This window comes from Tupaia chinensis, unplaced genomic scaffold (assembly GCF_000334495.1).
Source record: "Tupaia chinensis unplaced genomic scaffold, TupChi_1.0 Scaffold145794_1, whole genome shotgun sequence".
NCBI lineage: Eukaryota > Metazoa > Chordata > Mammalia > Scandentia > Tupaiidae > Tupaia > Tupaia belangeri.
This window is the reverse complement of record NW_006205652.1, coordinates 102,835-124,839: the sequence shown is the minus strand read 5'-3', so window position 1 is coordinate 124,839 and position 22,005 is coordinate 102,835. Positions and strand designations below refer to the sequence as shown.

The window sequence follows — 22,005 nt, the reverse complement described above, 5'->3', positions numbered from 1 at the left end:
AGGGAAGAAAATTTGGGAGAAAAATAAAGATGTAAGACACTTGTAGGACACAGAAATTATTTAGTACCTACTGATGATAACGTGCATAATATTCCCAACCAGACTGGTCTGAGGTGCATTTCATGTTGGGTAAATGCTTTCTACAAGCCAAATGATATATAACAATTGAATATATAAATAATAATAATAAAAAGAAATAGGATTCAAACAAAACTGTTAGAGATAAAGACTGTATACAGAAAATGAAACACTCTCTCAAAAGTATTAAAAGTTGGGAACCAGCAGTTAGCGTAATGTCTATGTCGCTGGACTCCCACGTAGTCTACCGCGGTTCGTGTCCCAGACTCAGTGGCTTAAAACTCATGTCGGGCACGTGTGCGTGCGTGCCCAAGATCCCAAGAGGAGAATGGAGGAGAAGGGATTGCAGCGTGACCATCCCCCCTGGGGGGTGATTTCTCACTTTCTGTCTCTATGATTCTCTCTGTCTGTCTGGCGAGCGCATGTGCCCTATAGTGAAAATCTCTCCAAAAAAAAAAAAGTATTAAAAGTTGATTAGACCATGCAGAAGAGCGAATCTCAAATGTAGAAGACAAAACATTTGATCTAGAAATAAAATTATCAAAGGAAGTGAAAAAATAACCAAAAAATAATGAGGACAATAGGAAGTATCATTAAACATTCAAACATTTGAATATTTTATATCCTGGAAGGTAAAGAACTCAATAAGAGCATTGTAAATTTTTCCATGAAATCCTGGAAGAAAACTTTCAAAACCTAGAGAAACATTCATTCGCCTAGATCCAAGAAATGCAAAGGACCCCAAATGGAATCAGCCTAAGAAGATCCTCTCCACTGTACAGCATAGTCAGACTGGCCAAAGCCACAGGTAAAGACAATGCACTAAAATTGGCGAGAAAGAAACATCAAGTTACTTTACAAAGGTAATCCTATCAGGCTAACATCAGATCTCACACCAGAAATGATATAAGCAAGGAAAGAATAGGAAGATACGTTCAAAGTGTTAAGAAAAAAACAACTTCAACAAACATTATTATACTGGCAAGATTATCCTTCATATGGAAAGAAAAGACAAAAATCTCAGATAAACAAAATCTGAAAGAATTTACCAACACCAGAAGAGCTCTTCAGGAAATTATTAAGAGAGTGCTATACCAGGAAAACTAAAATGAGACAAACAGAAACAAGAGACTGAGAAACAACTAAGAAAATGACTAACTTAATGATAGGAACAAGTCTGGAATTAGCAATAATAATGTTTGATGTTAATGGATTAAATTCTCCAATCAAGAGATACAGATTAACTGAATGGATTAAAACAGAAACTCTCTATGTGTTGCCTAAAAGAAACACAACTCATGGGTTAAAACATACCTAGACTAAGGGGAGTAAAAGCATATTCCAGGCAAACAAAAACCAAAAATGAGAAGGAGTTGTGATACTAATTTCAAACAAAATAGGCTTTAAAACAAAAATTGCAAGAAGGGACAAAAAATAGCATTATATAGTAGTAAAACGGCTAATTCATAAAGAAGATACAACATTTATAAACACCTATGCACCCACTCAAGAGCACCCAAATACATGAAAGAAAGTAGATCTAAAAGAAGAGAGAGATTGAAATACACTAATTGTTAGGGATATCAATATCTCACTATTTCCTTTGGACAGATCATCTAAACAAAAATTAAACAAAGAGATACAGAGTCTAAACAATATTAAAAATCAAATGGACTTAAAGGACCTCTACAGAACCTTACACCTAAAAACCGCAAAATATACATTTTTGAAATCCCAGCAGAGAACATTTTAAAATATTGACCACATGATAGGGCACAAAATAAACTTTTATAGATTCAAAGGCATAGAAACTATATATAGCTTCTTCTCTGACCATAATGGATTTTAACTTGATATTACTTTCAGAAAAAAAATCACAAAAATAGACAATCATATGGGAATTAAATAATCTACTCCTGAACTACTTCATAACTACTGAAAAAATTAAGACTGAAATAAAAAGATTCATGGAAACCAATGATAAAGAGTACTTGAGCTTCCATAATCTATGGGACATAGCAAAAGCAGTCATAAGAGGGAAGTTCATAGCAATTACTGTGTATAAGAACAAGATGAAAAGATGGCAAATGGACAGCCTAACATCATGCTTCACAGAACTGGAAAAATGAAAATTAAAACAATCCAAAAAATGCCAGGAAAAAAGAAATAATAAAGATTAGAGCAGAACTGTCTGTGAAGCTGCTGTCTATGCATTGTTCTGACACGTCTCACCTGCTGATGAAATTCCTGCACAAGAAGATCAAGAAGTGGAACCTCAAACTGTGGCAGTAAAACTTGAAGCTATAGGGTGCCTTAGATGTGAGCCTGTCAGAAACTCAGAATGGAGATGTTCCTGAAGGAAGAGTGGAAGTTTGAAGAGTTAAGGAATCCATGAAATGGTCTATGAAAGTGGCCTTGTCAGAATCCCAGAACAGAGACATACCTAAAGAAGCAGTGGAAAATGTAAAAGTTAAAAATGTCCCTCAGAAATCCACCAGTTTAGTCAATGAGGAAGCAGCAATGCAGTCTCCTAACTCAGAATCAAAAAAGAAAAAGAGAAAAAATGGTGAATGATGCTGGGCCTGATATCAAAAAAAGCCAAAACTAAAAACAAAGAAGATTTTGAAGAAGGAATGCTAAGGCTCCTGAAGAAACAGAAAACAATGTGGAGAAGCCAGATAAAAAAGATGAGAATGAAGTACCCAGCCTGCCCCTGGGCTGACAGGAGATTTTTGAGGATACTTCATTTGCTTCTCTAACTAATCTTGTCAATGAAAACATTCTGAAGGCAATAAAAGAAATGGGCTTTACAAACATGACTGAAATTCAACATAAAAGTATCAGATTACTTCTGGAAGGCAGGGATCTTCTTGCAGCTGCAAAAAAATCAGGCAGTGGCAAAACCTTGGCATTTCTCATCCCTTCAGTCGAACTCATTGTTAAGTTAAAGTTCATGCCCAGGAATGGAACAAGAGTCCTTATTCTCTCACCTACTAGAAAACTGACCATGCAGACTTTTGGTGTTCTTAAGGAACTAATGACTCACCATGTTCACACATACTGGTTGATAATGAGTGGCAGTAACAGATCTGCTGAGGCACAGAAACTTGCTAATGGGATCAACATTATTGTGGCCACATGAATCCATCTCCTGGACAAAATGCAGAATTCCTAGGGTTTATGTATAAAAACCTTGGTGTCTGGTTATTGATGAGGCTGATCAGATCCTGGATATTGGCTTTGAAGAGGAATTAAAGCAAATTTTTAAACTTCTGCCGATATGCAGACAGACCATGCTCTTTTCTGCTACACAAACTCACAAGGTGGAAGACTTGGCAACAATTTCTCTGAAAAAAGGAATATGTTGGTGTTGATGATGATAAAGTTAATGCAACAGTGGATGGTGTTGAGCAGGGATATGTTTATTGCCCCTCTGAAAAGAGATTACTTCTGTTCTTTACATTCCTTAAAAAGAACTGAAAGAAGCTAAGTCTTCTTTTCATGCTGTAAGTCAGTGAAGTACCACAAGAGTTGCTGAACTACATTGATTTCCTTGTCTTGGCCATTCATGGGAGGCAGAAGCAAAATAAGTGCATAACCACATTTTTCCAGTTCTGCAATGCAGATACAAGAATATCGCTGTGGCAGCAAGAGGGCTGGATATTCCAGAAGTTGACTGGATTGTTCAATATGACCCTCCAGATGACCCAAAAGAATATATTTATCACGTGGGTGGAACGACCAGAGGCCTAAATTGAAGAGGACATGCCTTGTTCATTTTGCACCCAGAAGAATTGGGTTTCCTTTGTTACTTGAAGCAATCCAAGGTTACATTAAATGAATTTGACTTTTCTTGGTCTAAAATTTCTGACATTCAGTCTCAGCTTGAAAAATTGATGGAAAAAATTACTTTCTTCGTAAGTCAGCCCAGGAAGCACATAAATTACACATACAAACATATAATTCACATTCTCTAAAAAAGAACTTTAATGTTAATAATTTAAATTTTCCCCAAGTTGCTTTGTCCTTTAGATTCAAAATTTCTTCTTTTGTTGACCTGAATGTGAACAGGAATGCAGACAAGCATAAGAAGAAAGGAGGTGGAGGTGGATTTGGCTATCAGAACACCAAGAAATTTGAGAAGTCCAAAATCTTTAAGAACATTAGCAAGAAATCATCTGAGGGAAGACAGTTCTCTCACTAAAAAGAAACCTTTTATTTTTATTTTGAATAACATTGTTTGAAAAATGAATTTTTGTTATTTTATTTTTTGCTTTAACAAAGAAAATTTGTATAGCATTTAGAATTTGCCCACTTTCTCCACTCCTATTCAATATAGTACTGGAAGTCCTAACCAATGCAATCAGAAAAGAGAAGGAAATAAAAGGCACTCCAATAGGGAAAAAAAGGGTTGAAATGATCTCTGTTTGCAGATAACATGATTGTACACATAGAAGACCCAATAATATCCACAAAAAAATCTTCTCAAAGTAATAAATGCATACAGTAAGGTGGCAGGATACAAAATTAACTAACAAAAATCTATAGCATTTCTATATACAAACAACAAGCAAACAGAGACATAACTGAAGAACGTAATCACATTTACCATAACCACAAGAAGTATAAGATACCTAGCAATAACACTAACCAAGGATGTCAAAGACCTATATAAGGAGAATTATGAAAACCTTAAAAAGGAAATTGACAGGACACTTAAAAGCCTAAGGACATCTCATGATCCTAGATTGGGAGAATTAATATAATTGCAATGGCAATCCTGCACAAATTACACGTAATCACATTTACCATAACCACAAGAAGTATAAGATACCTAGCAATAACACTAACCAAGGATGTCAAAGACCTATATAAGGAGAATTATGAAAACCTTAAAAAGGAAATTGACAGGACACTTAAAAGCCTAAGGACATCTCATGATCCTAGATTGGGAGAATTAATATAATTGCAATGGCAATCCTGCACAAATTACTCTACATATTCAATGCAATCCCTATAAAATTACAAGAGACATTCCTCACAGATCTAGAAAAGACAATAATAGAATTTGTCTGGAACCATAAAAGACCCCGTTTTACTAAAGCCATCCCGCGCAAGAAGACTGGAGTAGGTTGCATCACATTTTCTGATCCCAAAATATATTACAAAGCTGTAATAATCAAAGCAGCATGATATTGGCACAAAAACAGTCATGAGGACCAATGGAACAGAGTTGAGACTCCAGAAATAAACTCCAAAACATACAGCCAACCGATCTTTGACAAAGGGTGCCAGTCAATCTACTGGGAAAAGGAAAACTTCTTTAGCAAATGATACTGGAATAACTGGGAATATACCTGCAGAAAGATGAATCTGAAACCCTGTCTGTTATAATTAACAAAAAATCAACTCAAAGTGGATCAAAGATCTAAACCTAAGACTACAAACTATAAAAATACAGGACCAGCAGTTAGCATAATGGCTATGTCGCTAGACTCCCATGTAGTAGACCACGGTTTGTGTCCCAGACCGGGTGGCTTAAAACTCACGCCGGGCGCATGTGCATGGATGCCCAAGATCCCAAGAAGAGAATGGAGGAGAGGGGACTGCAGTATGGCCATGCCCCCCGGGGGTTGATTTCTCACTTTCTGTCTCTCTGTCTCTCTCTGTCTGTCTGGTGAGCGCATGCGCCCTATAGCAAAAACCTCTCAAAAAATTAAAAATACTGGTGGGAAACACTGAAAAAACTCTGACAGACATTGGGGGTAAGCCAGGACTTCTTATGTAAAAAAGAACCCCCAAAGCACAGGCAACAATCCCCAAAATAGACAGATGAGATTACTTCAGATTAAGAATTTTCTGCACATCATAAGTACATCATAATTAGTGTGAATCGACAACCCTCAGAATAGGATAGAATATTGGTTAACTGTACCTTAGATAAGGGACTGATAACCAGAATACACAGGGAACTCAAGCAACTTATCCAGAAAAAAAAAATGATTAACATATTTAAAGATGGGAAGCCCAGCTCTCTAGGAGAGCCCAGTTCTATCTGCTCCCCCTGGCCAGTCAGGGACACTGAGGCAGGGTCCTTCACTGCCCTTTGCCCCAGTTCCAGCTCAGGTCCCAGTCCAACTCTCCCAACCTCAGAGTACCCTCTGCCATAAAGAGCAGCCTCCATCTTTCCAGCAAAGCCCAGTTCCATCTGCAGCATCCTGGCCAGTCAGGGACATTGAGGCAGGGTCTTTCACTTGCCCCAGCCCTAGCTCCAGTTCCAGCACCAACCCATCTCTCCCAATCTCAGAGCTCCTGGCTGCCAGAAATGGCTGCCCCTAGCTCTCCAGCAGAGCCCAGTTCCATCTGCAGCCCCCTGACAAAGTCATGTGCCATGCTCTCGGGCCTTTTTCTTTTTTCTCTTTCATACACCTTTTTCTTCATTCTTATATTGTCCTCTTCTCAATCTCCACCCACTCAGAGGGACTAGACAGGTCTAGAATCATAGTTCACAAATACCCTTGTATTGTAAATCTCGCTGAGATCCTCCCTTTTACTGAACCACCTCCAAAAAAGGAGAAACTGCTCTTCAGATGCCTGAATAGAAGACTCCTCCTTTGGGGACCACATTGCTTAAACACAGCCAAAGAGAGACTTCAGCACACATCAATCCATAGCACAAGGGAAGCAAACTTATTCCCAGTGGCAGAAACTTTCTTCAGGAAGGTATCAATAAGTGAATAGATCATCCAATGGCTAGAAGTAAAAGAAGAGCCTCAGGTTCAAAGAAACCAGGGAATATGTCTCCATCAAAACAACACAATAACTCCCCTCCATCTCTTGAAAAATCAGAAGTTACCAAAACATCAGAGAAAGAATTCAGAACATTCATAGTGAGAAAACAGGCAGAAACTTTCTTCAGGAAGGTATCAATAAGTGAATAGATCATCCAATGGCTAGAAGTAAAAGAAGAGCCTCAGGTTCAAAGAAACCAGGGAATATGTCTCCATCAAAACAACACAATAACTCCCCTCCATCTCTTGAAAAATCAGAAGTTACCAAAACATCAGAGAAAGAATTCAGAACATTCATAGTGAGAAAACACTGTGAGTTGGAACAGAAAAGAGACAATGAATTCCAGGAGATGAGGGAGTCCTTCCATGATTTGAAAGAAGAAATGGACACTCTAAGAAAGAACTATTAGAGATGAAGTCTGTAATTTAGGAAATCAAAAACTCTCTTAAAAGTAGTAAAAGCTGATTAGACCATGCTGAAGATCAAATTGCAGGTGAAGATAAATCCTCTGATGTAAAAAAAAAAAAAAAGATAGAAACAAATTTAAAAATGAGGATAATATAAAAAAAATACTAGATTCCATTAGACATTTAAACATCCAAATAATTGGTATCCCAGAAGATGAAGAAACTAATAAGGGCATGGAAAATCTATTCCATGAAATCCTGAAATAAAAATTTCCAAGTCTAGAGAAGCACTCAAACATCCAGATCCAAGAAATACAAAGAACCCCAAATAGAATAAACCCAAGAAGATCCTCCCCAAGACACATCTTAGCCAGACTGGCCAAAACCACAGGTAAAGATGAGATGCTAAAATTGGCAAGAGAGAAACAAGTGACTCACAAAGGTCATCCCATCAGGCTAACACTAGACCTTTCAATGGAAACAATACAAGCAAGGAAAGAATGGGACGACATATTGAAAATATTAAGAGAGAAACAATTTCAACCAAGATTATTATATCCAGTAATATTATCGTTCATATGGAAAAAAAAAAGAATTAAATCTTCTCAGACAAACAAAACCTGAAAGAATTTGCCAACATCAGACTAGTTCTTCAAGAAACTCTGAAGAGAGTTCTGTTCCAGGAAAATGAATAAACAGCCAACAATAAGGAAATAAAAGACAATCAAGACAATGGCCAACTTAAAGGTAGGGACAAGTCTGGAAATATTGATAATATTAATAGATTAAATTCTTCAATTAAGAGACACAAACTGGCTGAATCGATTAAAAAACAAACAAACAAGAAAAAACAGAAACACTATATCTGTTGCCTACAAGAAACACATCTCATGGATAAAGACATAAATAGATTGAAAGTAAAGGACTGGGAAAAGGTCTTCCATGAAGATGGGAACCAAAAAAAGCTGAAGTCATGATACTAATTTATTACAAAATAGACTTTAAATCAAAAACTGTTCTAAGAGACAAAGAAGGACACTATATAGTAGTAAAATGGTTAATCCATCAAGAAGATATAATGCTTATAAATATCTGTGCACCTAACTCAGGAGCACACAAGTACGAGAAGGTAAGATTGTTAGATCTAAAAGAGGAGAAAGACTGCAACAAAACTAATTGTTGGAGATAGCAACACCCCACTTCTGGACAGATCATATAGACAAAAAAATGAGATAAAAGACCTAATGATACCATAAATCAAATGAACTTAACAGACATCTATAGAACTGTAAACTCAAAACGCAAAAGATACAGTTTTTTCTCACCCCCTCATGGAACCTTTTCAAAGATTGACTACATGATAGGGCTCAAAGCAAGCCCCTACAGATTCAAAAGCATACAAACTATATCTAACAACTTCTGTGACCATGATGGAATTAAACTTGATATTAATATCAAGAGATATCCTCAAAAATACATGGAAACTTAACAAACTACTCCTGAGTGACTTCACAACTACTGAAGGAATAAAGATTGAAATTAAAGAGGCAAAGGGACAGGCCAAAGGAAGATGACAACTTCATGACTCCAGAGAACTAGTGATTTCAGGGGAATAAGGGAAATGAAGATTTTCCACTGATAATTTAGCCTCCAGCTCACAAACTCAAGTGGTAGGAAGCCTTTCAAGCCTTCTGTCTCTGTCTCTGACTCTCTCCACCTCTGTCTCTGTCTTCTCTTTTTTTTGTAATTTTTATTTTTTAACATTTTTTAAGGTAAGGCATTTTCTTGGATATCAACCCCTTCTTTCCCTTTATCTTGTTAATAATACCCTCTCCCCCTGCCAACCTAGGAGAGGCAAGGGTATAGGCCTTCAGAAGAAGACACCTTCATGGCTCCTGAGAACTCGTGATTTCTCACGGTGTGCTTGTGCACTGCACAGTTTTCTACTTTTTACTTTTTTGTTAAATAATTTTTTTTAGTTTTTTTAGTTTTTTTTCTTCTCTTTTTCTCTGTTTCGTGGTTGTTGTTGTTGCTGTTGTTTCTCTCTCTGTGTTTCCATTTCTGCATGCTCCTGGACACTCAGATTGAACTTCATGTTTGGAAAGAAACACACCATCCATCAGATGACTAGAAATCATTGCAGGGCTACAAGAAATATGGGAAAGCAAGAAAATACCTCTCTTCCAAGGGAAAAGAATAACTACTCTTTATCCACAGACAGTTCAATGGAAATCATGGAAATGTCTTACAAAGAATTCAGAACGCTCATAATGGTGAAGCTAAGAGAGATGGAAGAGAAGAGAGACAATGAACTACAGAAGAGAAAGGAAAAGGGAGCTGATGAGTCCCAGGAGGTGAGAAAATTCTTGCAAGAGCTAAAAGAAAAATTACACATGTTAAAAAAGAATCAAATGGAACTGTTAGAGATGAAAGCTATAATAAAGGAAGTCGAAATCTCCCTTGAAAATATTAAGAACAGACTAGATTTAGCAGGAAATAGAATCTCAGACGTAGAAGAGAAAATTGCTGGCCTAGAAAAATCCACCATGAAGACTGAGAAAATTGCCAAAAAAAGAGAATAATATATGAGAAATACTAGGTACCATGAAACGTCCAAACATCAGGAAAACTGGTATCCCAGAAGGTGAAAAAACTCATAAGGACATTGATAATCTATTCCATGAAATCCTGCAAGAAAACTTTCCAAACCTAGAGAGTCACTCAAAGATCCAGTCACAAGAAATACGAAGGAACTCAAATAGAATCAACCCAAGAAGATCTTCTCCAAAACACATTATATCCAGATTGACCAAAACCACAGACAAAGACAAGATACTAAGATTGGCAAGAGAAAAATGGCAAATGAACTACAAAGGATATCCCATCAGGTTAACCTCTCATCAGAAACAATGTGGGCAAGGAAAGAATGGGAAAATATATTCAAAGTGTTACAGGAAAATCATTTGCAACCGAGACTACTGTACCTGGCAAGATTATCCTTCATATGGGAAGAAAAGACAAGAGCATTGTCAGATAAACAAAACCTGAAAGAATTTACCAGCACCAGACTAGATCTCCAAGAAGTTCTCAAGAGAGTGCTATATCAGTAAAATTAAATACAGACACACAGAAATAAGAGCTCTAAAACTAAAAAAATGACCAACTTAATCATAGGGGCAAGTCTGGAGTTGAATATTATATCCCGGAATTCAATCTAGAAGATTGAATCACAACAGATGATAGTTGAAGTACATAAGACTGAACTGATGAAATAGCAATCTGTGACTTTTGATTAAAATATTGCTTCTTTTCTTCTAGGCGTTAAGAGTTTTAAGAGTTTTGTCCTGTCTTGAGCTGTCAATAGGTTCATGTACCTACTATTTGAACCTGTTTCCAGGTTTTAAATTTTAAACAAATTTTCTTGCCATTTCAAAACTGCTTTTCTTGAAATTACCAGCTGAACTTGCTATTGTAAATATATTATTGGGAACCAGCAGTTAGCATAATGGCTATGTCGCTGGACTCCCACGTAGTCAACCACGATTCGCGTCCTGGTCCCGGTGGCTTAAAACTCACGCTGGGCGCGTGTGCATGCATGCCCAAGATCCTGAGAGGAGAATGGAGGAGAAGGGATTGCAGCGTGACCATCCCCACTGGGGGGTGATTTCTTGCTTTCTGTCTCTATATCTCTCTCTGTAAATTATTGATGATAACATACATGATTAAGCCACTATGCAGTATATTCTGGATGGGAAACCACATTTTGTATGCTGTGATGATGCTTAGGGGATGAATGTAAATTAATTCATTAAAAAATTAAGTTTCAGGAGAAAAAAATGTGAACACTGATTTTCTTGAAATTAAAAAAATGCATTAAAAATACCTATTTGATGACTGCAGTAAACAATATAGCCCCAGCTAGGTTCTACTTTGTAATATGTTCATTCTACTCACTGAGGTTTCTGCCTAAAGTCAGACTTGTGTTCATGGATATGTATATATATCAGCTGCGCTTGCTAGTGGAAATATTTAGATTAATTAAGTTTGTTAGCAAATCAATAAAATGGGAGGAAAAGTCATAGAAAGCAGCAATGGATACCAGAGACAGTGTGGGAGGAGGGGAAGTTGGTAGAGGGTGAGGGAGGGAATCAAGAGGGAGAATAAAGTAAAATATATAAGAAACAAGAAATAAAAAATTATTTGCTGATGATAACATGTATGGTAATATCCCAAATATACAGTAAATAGGAAATGGAAAATTATTTGTTGATGATAACACATATGTTGATGTGCTTGATTGAGCCAATATACAGTGTATTCTGGATGGAAAAATCTCATTTTGTATGCTGTAATGATGTACAGTGAATGAATGTAAATAAATAAATTTAAATTTAAAAATTTTAAAAAAAGAAATGAGAGATTCATGGATGCCAATGACAATGATGACACGAGTTTCCATAATCTTTGGGACACTTCAAAAGCAGTCATAAGAGGGAAGTTCATAGTTATTAGTACATACAAGAAAAGGATGGAAAAAGAGGCAAGTTGACCACCTAACATCTGGAAAAGTAAAAGCAAAAAATTCTAAAAAAACTCCAGGGATAAAGAAATGATAAAGATCCGAGAAGAAATAAATGAAATAGAAAATAAATGAAATATACAGAAAATAAATGAACAGGGACCAGCAGATGGCGTGGTGGTTAAGGTGCTGGACACTCCCACATGACCGACTGCAGTTAGAGTACCGAGTACCGGACCTGGTGGCTTGCTTTCTCACTTTCCCTCTCTCTTTCTATGTATCTATCTCTGGTCAAATTAAAATAAATGAATGAATAGATTTTAAAAATTAAAAAAAATAAAATAAATGAACATAAAAGCTGTTTTTTGAAAAGATAAATAAAATTAATACACCACTATTGAGACTTATTAAGAACAAAAGAGAAAGGAATCAAGTAAATCAAATTTTCAATGAAACAGGCAATATAACAACAGACATAATAGAAATATAAAACATCATTGGAGGATACTATGAAAAACTATACACCAACAAACAAGAATATTTGGATGAGATGGACAAATTCCTGGACACATAATCTACCAAGATTGACTTTGAAGGTTATAGAAAGTCTGAAAAGGCCCATAACAAGCAGGGAGATTGAATCAGTAATGAATAACCTCCTAACAAAGAAAAGTCCTGGTCCTGATGGCTTCACCTCTGAATTCTACAGAATTTTTAAAGAAAAGTTAACCTGATTCTGCTCAAGTAATTTCTAAAACCCCAAAAGAGTAGAACTCTCCCAAATTAAATATGTGAAGCCTCCATTGCCCTTATCCTCAAAACAGAAAAAGACAGGACATGAAAGGAAAACTATAGAACAATATCTCTGATGAATATTGATGCAAACATTCTCAACATGATACTAGCAAATCATACCCAAAAACATATAAAAATGATTATACATTATAACTAGGAAGGCTTTATTCCAAGGATGTAAGAGTGATTCAACATATGTAAAATCATCAATGTAATACACCATGTTAACAGAAAGAAAGATCAAAAACCATATGATAAAATCAATTGATGCAGAAAAAGCATTTGATGAGTTACAACATCCCTTCATGATCAAGACTCAGAGCAAGATCAGCCGAGAAGGGTCATTTTTCAACACAATAAAACTACCTATGAAAAATCCATAGCTAACATCATCCTGAAAGAGGGAAAGCTAAAAGCTTTTCCACTAAAAACTGCTACAAGACAGGATGACCAATTTCCCCACTCCTTTTCAATATAGTACTGGAAGCCATCGCCAATGTGATCAGAAAATAAAATAAAATAAAAGGCATTCAAATAGGAAAGAAAGAGGTGAAACTCTTTCTGTTTACAGATGACATGACTGTATACATAGAAGACCTGATGGTATCCATGAAAAAATTCCTGAAAGTAACAAATGAATACAATAAATGTGCAGGATATAAAATCAACATAGAAAAATCTGCAGCATTTCTATATACAAACAGCAGGCAGACTGAGATAAAACTGAAAAAGTAATTTCATTTACCACAGCCACAAAAAAGGATAAGATACCTAGAAATAAGTCTAACCAAGGAAGTTAAAGATCTCTGCAAGGAAAGCCATGAGAAGCTAAAAAAGAAATTGAAATGACAGAAAAAAAGTGGAAGAACATCACATTTTTCTGGATTGAAGAATTAATTTAATCAATGTGACAATTCTATCAAATTAATATACATATTTAAGGCAATCCCAATTGAAGTGCCAGAGACATTCTTCACAGATCTAGAAAAGACAATCATACAATTTGTCTGGAATCATAAAAGACCTCGTATTGCCAAAGAATCCCGCACAAGAGGAGTGGAGTGGGTGGTATCTCAGTCCCTAATCCAAAAGTTTACTACAAAGCTGTCGTAATCAAAACAGCATGGTATTGGCACAGAAACAGACAGGTAGACAAATGCAACAGAATAAGGACCCCAGAAATAAACTCCCAAACATACGGCCAACTTATTTTTAACAAATGGTACCAGTCAATCCAGTGGGAAAATGAAACCCTCCCTAGTAAATGGTGCTGAAAAAACTGGATACCCACCTGCAGAGAGATGATGTGAACACCTACCTCTCACCATTGACAAAAATCTACTCAACATGGAACAAAGATCTAAACCTAAGACGGCAAACTATAAAACTACTGCTGTAAAACACTCAGGAGACCCTGGGAGACATTGAGATACGCAAAACTTCTTAAATAAGACCCCCAAAGCACAGTCAATAATACCAAAAAATAGACAAGTGGAATTACAACAGATTAATAAGCTTCTGCCTGGCAAAAGACACAATAATGAGTGTGAATTTGCAGCCCTCACAATGGGAAAATATTTTTGTAAATTATGCATCAGATAAGGGACTGATAACCAGAATACACAGGGAACTCAAGCAGCTGTCCTGAAAAAAGTTGATCAACCCTATTAAAAGTTGGGAGAATGAGTTGAAAAACCTACTCTCTAAGGATGACATACTAATAGTCAAAAAGCATGTGAAAAAATGCTCAACATCTCTCATTATAGGGAAGATGCAGATCAAAACCACAATGAGTTAACACCCAACCCCTGTCAGAAGGACTAAGGTTGAAAAAAAAAAAAAAAAGATAAGTGCTGGTGGGGGTGTGGTGAAAGGAGAACTCTCCTACACTGCTGGTGGGAATGTAAATCGGTCCAGCCACTATGGAGAACAATTTGGAGATTCCTGAAAGACCTACAAATAGAACCATATTATCCAGAAATCCCACTCCTTGTTATCTACCCAAAGGACAGAAGAACACTTAGTAAGAAAAGTCCTTGCACATGGATGTTTATTGCAGCCCCATTCTCAATTGCTAAGACATGGAACCAACACAAATGCCTGCAAATAGATGAATGGATTGAAAAAGTTTGGCACATATACTCTACGGAATACTATTCAGCCAAAAACAAAAAACAAACAAACAAACAAACAAACAAAAACCTGGCTTTTGACAGAAAGTGGATGAATATGGAAGATTTACTGCTGAGTTAAGCAAGACAAGCTATGAAGGAGAAACATTGTATGTCTCCACTTAATATGTACTGAGAATCCACTCTATAGCCAAAACTGACTAGAGGATATAGAAAGAGAAAATTCTTATAAATACCAGATGCAGTGTGGGAAGAGGATGAGTGAAGGAGGAGAGTCTGAGGAAGAACATTAAGGAGAAAAATAGGCAAGACATTTATGGGACAAAGAAATGGGTTATTATCTGTTGAAGATAACAGGTATAGTATTCTCATCTGGAATAGTGAGAAATGTTTACATGTTGGAATATTCACCTTGCTATAGAACAATATGGATGTTCCTCAAAGATCTACAAGTAGAAATACCGTAAGATCCAGCAATTTCACTCCTGGGTATCTACCCAAAGTATAGGAGAACACTCCATCAGAAAAGTGCTTGCACATCTATGTTTATTGGGGCATTATTCACATTTGCTAAGACATGAAACCAATCCAAATATCTACAAAAATATGAATGGATTGAAAAAGTGTGGCACCTATACTCTGAAATACTACTCCACTAAAAAGAAATTAATGAATAAATAAATAAATAAATAACCTGTGGCTTTTCATAGAAAGTGGACAGATATGGAAACTTTACTATTGAGTGAAGCAATCTAGGCTATGAAAGAGAGACATTGTATGTCTTCATTGAATATATACCGACTGTCCACACTTTATGGCAGAAACCGAAGGATAAGAGGATATAAAAGCACAGAAAATGGTTATGGACACTGGATATAGGGTGGGAGGAGAGGGAGAGTGTGAGGAGAGACATAAAGGAGAAGAAAAGAGAGGCAAGATATTTATGGGACACAGAAATGAATTATTATCTGTTGATGATAACGCATATAGTATCCTCAACTCAGCTGGTGTGAAGTATGGTATTCATGCTGGGAAAATTCACTTTATAAGATAAGTGATTGATTGTATAGAAGAAATTTAAGTTAAATTGAATTTTAAAAAATAAATAAATGGAGACATGAAGAAGACCATAACCTTTGTACCCTTTAAGTCTTTAAGAGTGGCAATAATTTCTTCCATTTCTCCCCAAGGTAAGATATTACTTGTGATTTGTTGTATTTTGGGGGGAGAGGGTTACAATTTTAGAGGCTTCTACAAGGTTTTCCCCCTATTATATCTTTCAACTTGGAGATTGTACCAACTACTTATGATGTCAATTTCAACTATTTGTTGGTGGCCAAGGAAATGACCACTGGGTGGGATTTTTATGCATAGTTAAATCACTGTGATCCAGATCTGAACCATGACTCTGAAGTATAATGATGTTTCAGGTGCTAGGAATCAATGTCAACTTGGATCCTGTGCCCAACAATCCTCAAAATGTTTGGGTATTACCCCTTTTTCAATGTTTCCTAAATGGATGACTATGAGTCCCTCTAGGTAAGGACTGGAGGAATTATTCTGTTGTAATTACTATAGTGTTACAGGGTTCTCCCTCCTGGTTACTTACCTTTCTTTCAGTCAATAGGCTTGTGTTCTATAAACTGACGAAAATCTAGAAAATGGATCAGAAACAGCGACTTTTACTGAGGTGACACAGTAAAAGGCTCCATCACCTGATCATTATCCCTCATTTCATTTGATTTTATGAACCTAGTAGCTGTCTTCTGTTTTTCTCCTAGTGATGTCATGTTCTGTTAAACATTTCCATTACTCTTTGAAGGTCAGGATCCCCCAATGGAATATGGTCACCTGCATCTTTTTTTTTAAGAATTTTAATTCATTTGATTGCATTAGAGTATGATTAGCAACCTGTATGTAAGAACATTAACAAAATAAATTCTGCTTCAACTGTTTTTGATTTCTGCTTTTCATTTGCTTTCTTTTTCATTTTTTTAATTTTTAGGTACTTCGTTACATTTTTAAAAAATTATTATTATTTTTTACATCCAAACACTACATATTATTACAACACACAAAATTAACTTTCTCATCATGAATACTTTGTATATTAGTCTAGTCAAAGTTATTACTATACACATTATCATCAACAGATAATTTTCCATTTTTGTGTCCCTTAGATATCTTGCTTCTTTCTTTTTCTTCTTGATTCCCTCCCTCTCACCATCCTCCAATTCCTACCCTCTTCCTATAGTATCTCTAATATCCAGAGTAGCTCTCTATGCCTTTATACCTTCCAATCTTTCAGTTTCTGCCATAAAGCGCAAACACTCAGTCAGCGTGTACTGACTGAAGACATACAATACCTCTCTTTCATAGCCTGGCTTGTTTCGCTTAGTGGTAAATCTTCCATGTTTGTTCATTTTCTACCAAGTTTCAGGGTCTCATTGTTTTTTTGTGTGTTTTTTTTAATGGTTGAGTATTATTCTGTAGTGTATATGAGCCACATTTTCTCAATCCATTCATCTGTTTATGGACATTTGGGTTGGTTCTATGTCTTAGCAATTGTGACTGCTGCAATAAATATGGAAGTGCAAGTGTTTTTCTGACTGAGTGTATTCCTATCATTTGGGTAGATACCCAAAAGTGGAATTGCTAGGTCATATGACATTTCTATTTGTAGGTCTTTGAGGGAATTACATATTGTTCTCCACCGTGTAGGAGTTCTCCCTTTTCACCACAGCCTCACCAGCACTTATAATTCTTTATTTTTTAAATTTCAACAAATCTTACTGGGGTTAGGTGATATCTCATTATTCTTTTCATGGAACAGAATAGAGACCCCAGAAATAAACACCAAAACATACAGCTGATTGATTTTTGATAAAGATCACTCGACAATTCAGTGGAACATGAAAATATCTTTAGTAAAGGCTGCTGGAAAAACTGGGTATCCACCTGCTGAAAGATGAAATCCTTATCTCTCACATTAACAAAAATCATCTCAAAATGGAACAAAGATCTTAACCTAAGGTCTCAAATTATAAAACTTCTGGTACATAAAACAATGAAAATTCTTGACAACACTGGAGTAGGCAAAGACTTCCAAAATAAAACCATAAAGCACAAGATCCCTTATGATAAGAGATGTTGATCATTTTTTTATATGCTTTTTGGCTGTTCATATGTCTTCTTTAGAGAATTGCCTATTCAGTTCATTTACACTTGTGTTAATTGGGCTGATTATTATTTTTTCAGGTAAGCTGCTTGAGTTCCCCATATATTTTGGTTATCAGTCCCTGTTCTGAGGCATCGTTTGCAAATATATTCTCCAATTCCAAGGACTGTTGGTTCACTTTAATTATTGTTTCTTTTGCTGGGCAGAAGCTTTTTAACCTGATTTAATTCCACTTGTCCATTTTCGGGATTATTTCCTGTGCTTTGGGGGTCTTATTTTGGAAGTCTTTGCCTACTCCAGTGTCTCCAAGAATTTCCCCTGTGTTATGCACCAGAGCACCAGTAGGGTTTTTTTTTTTTCTCTCCCTCTCTCCTCAAGAATTATTTTATTTAACTTTATTTATTTACCTTCATTTCCCCAGAAAGGGACAGAGCAATAATGAGAGCAAGATCAAGCAAGAGAGGTAAAATGAGAAAGCAAGCCACCAAGTCTGGGACTTGAACCATGGTCAACCATGTGGGAGTCCAGCGCTTTTAGCCACCATGCCACCTGCTGGCCCCAAACACCAGTAATTTTATAATAGTCATTCTCTAATGGTCTTTTTTATTTCTGTTTTGTCTGTTGTAGTACTGCCTGTTTCATTGCTGATTTGATTTATCTAGGTCCTTCCTCTATTCCATTTAATTATAAGCCTTGCTAATGGGGTGTCAATTTTGTTTATTTTCTCAAAGAACCAACTTTCAGTTGCATTTATTTTCTGTATAATTCATTGGTTCTCTATTTCATTTGCTTCTAGAATCTTTTTAATCTATTTTCTCCTGGTATTTTTTGGTTGTTTTTATTGTTTTGTTTTGTTTTTCCCAGTTCTCTGAGGTATGCTGCTAGGTTGTCTATTTGTCACCTTTCTGTATTTTTCTTATGCACACTAATTGTTATTAACTTCCCTCTTATCACTGCTTTTACCATGTCCCATAGGTGCTCATTATCATTGCTTTCATTGAATTTTAGTTTCTTCAGTGGCTGTGAAGTCATTCAGGAGTAGGTTGTTTAGTTTCCTTGTTTGTGTATTTTCAAAAAGTGAATTTCAAGTTTAATTCCATCATGGTCAGAGAATATGCTGGATAAATTTTCTATTCCTTTGAATTTGAAGAGGCTTGTTTTATGCCCTACCATGTGGTAAGTCTTTAAAACGTTTTCACATGGGGGTGAGAAAAATATGTATCTGTCGTTGTTGGTTGGAAGGTTTTTAGTTGTCTGTCTAGTCCATTAGGTTTATGGTATCATTTAGATCCTGTATGTCTTTGCTTATTTTTTGTCTAGATCATCTGTCCCAAGGAGATAGTGAGATGTTGAGATGATTGGTGTGTTGCTCTATCTCTCCTTTTAGATCTAGTAGTCTTTCTTTCACATATTTGAGTGCTCCTGAGTTGGGTGCATAGATATTTATGTATTACATCTTCTGGGTGAATTAGCCCTTTTATTACTATATAATGTCCTTCTTTCTCTTCTAACAGTTTTTGTTCTAAAGCCCATTTTGTCTGATAGCAGTATTGTGACTCCTGCCTTTCTTTTTCTTTTTGTGTTTCTGTTTGCATGGAATACCTTTATCCACCACTTCACTTTTATTCTATGTATGTCTTTAACCATGAGGTGCATGTTGTGTAGGGAGCAAATAGAGCATTTCTTTCTTTCTTTTTTATTTTTTTAATCCATTCAGCCAGTCTGTGTCTTTTGATTGGAGAATTTAATCGATTAACATTCAATGCTATTATTGAGATTTTCAGACCTGTTACTGACACTTTGTTAGGCATTTTTTTTTTGTTCCCTAATTTCTATTTGTCTTTCTTTAGTTTTCTGGTACAGTACTTTCCTCAGTACTTCTTGAAGAGCTGGTCTAGTGTTAGTAAATTCTTTCAGTGTTTTTCCTTTAATCTGAGAATGTTTTTTTTCTTTTCTTCCTATTCTAAGGGTAACCTTGTCAGGTATAACATTCTTGATTGAAATTGTTTTTCTTTTAGCACTTTGACTATATCTTTCCATTTCTTCCTCACCTGCATTGTTTTAGTTCAGAGGTCTGATGATAGCCTAATGGCATAACCTTTGTAAGTAACTTGACATTTATCTCTTGCCATTTTTACAATCTTGTCTTTTTGTGTGATTTTTGACCAATCTAGTTATGATATGCCATGAAGAGGATCTTCTTAGGCTGATTCTATTTGGGGTACTTTGTATTTCTTGGATCTGGATGTTTGAAAGTTTATCTAAGTTTGGAAAGTTTTCTTCAAGTATTTTATGGAATAGATGATTGATTCCCTTATTAGATTCTTCACTTTCACTTTCTGGAATACCAATTATTGAGATGTTTGGGTGTTTAATGGTATCTAGTATTTCCTGTATGTTATCCTCATTTGGGGGGGCTATTTTTTCATTATTTTTGGTGATATTTGTCTAAGTCAGATTTTTATCTTCTAGATCTGAGATTCTGTCTTCTGCAAAATCTAATCTGCTATTTATAGTTTTGAGGGAGGTTTTACTTTTCTGTATTACAGCTTTCATCCCTAACAGTTCTGTTTGATTTTTTTTTCATGGTGTTTATCTCCTCCTTTTAGTGGAAGAACTTTCTCATCTCTTGAAGTTCATTGTCTCTTATCTCTCACATCTCATTTTGTTTTGTCACTATGAATATTCTGAATTCTTTTTCTGACATTTCTGCAAGTTCTATTGTGTTGTCTGTGGATGAGGAGGAATTGTTCTTTTTCCTTGAAGGAGGGATTATTTTTATTTCTCATATTTCTAGCACTTTTGTGCTGGTTTTGGTCAAAGGATGGATTGTACATTATTTCTTAATTTCTTTGAATTGATTCTGTAGTGTCAGGGGGAGGAAAGGGGAAGAAGAGCTCTATCCTCAAGTGTGTTCTTCAGAGAGGGCCTCATCTTCTTATGAGAAGGACGTGTGTAGCCATCTTGAGGTGCTTTATTCCTCTCCAGTATCTCAGGACCAGGTGTACTTGAGCTGACCTGGAGGATATAACTGGGAGTTTAAAAGTGGGCAGGTGGAGGTGAACTGTACTCTCTCTGCAGCTTTGTCACTCCATCCCAACTGTGGCTGGCTCTGCACTGTAACTGGGACCCAAAGAACTTCAATGGTGCAGTCTGTAATGAAGAAAGGGATGCTCTCCTGGTATGTTTTTCTCACCTCTGGGACCAAGATTAAAACTGTGGTCAGCTATGTGGGTTCCAGTTCCCTTAACCACTGTAGTACTATACCAATCCCGCCATGTCAATTCTAATATTTCTGTCTAACCTAAGGTAGGGCATTGTTTATATATATATTTGGAAAAGTATCTGTCTTTAGAACTATCTTCGAGGTCCTTGCCAAGAAGTTAAATAATATTTCCTGGAAGAGTTCTCCCAAATTAGTACACTCTCTCTTACTCAATTCATGTCAATACATATAGGCTAGGATCTGCAGTTTTTAAAAACAGAGTTGCTTTCTTTTTTTTTTAATTTATACATTTTCTACATTAATTCACTATACACCATCACAACACACAAATGAATTTTCCATCCAAAATATACTGTGCATTGGCTCAATCAAGCACATCAACATACATGTTCTCAGCAAATAATTTTCCAATTCTTATGTCCTGCATACCTTGCCTTTTGTTTTGCCATCCTTGATTCCCCATCCCCCACCCTCTGCTATGTCCCATCCTCCTCCTCCCAGGTTTGCCCTCCATGCCTTCCCCCCACACACTCAATTGTTCTGCCAATGAACTTAATTAGTCTAAATATATCCAATAGCTAGCACAGCTGACACATACCTATACATGAACCCAAGTCTGACTTTAGGCATAAACCCCAGTGAGTAGAATGAACATACTATAAAGTAGTACCCAGCTGTGCCCATAGAGCTTGCTGCAGTCGTCAAATATGCATTTTTTTTTTTTTTTTACAAAATGATATGAACAGTTTTACCGGTTTTTTTTTTCTCCTGCAACTTTTTAATTTTTTTTATATTACCTAACATTCATTCCCTGAGCATCATCACAACATACTAAATGTGGTTTCCCATCTAGGATAAACTGCATAGTGGTTTAATCA

At 36.1% G+C, this 22,005-nt stretch overlaps 1 pseudogene; it reads left to right on the top strand.

The window, feature by feature from the left end:
• Nucleotides 1-2,286: 2,286 nt before the first annotated feature.
• On the top strand, nucleotides 2,287-4,282 carry LOC102476213 (ATP-dependent RNA helicase DDX18 pseudogene; annotated as a pseudogene).
• Nucleotides 4,283-22,005: the final 17,723 nt, after the last annotated feature.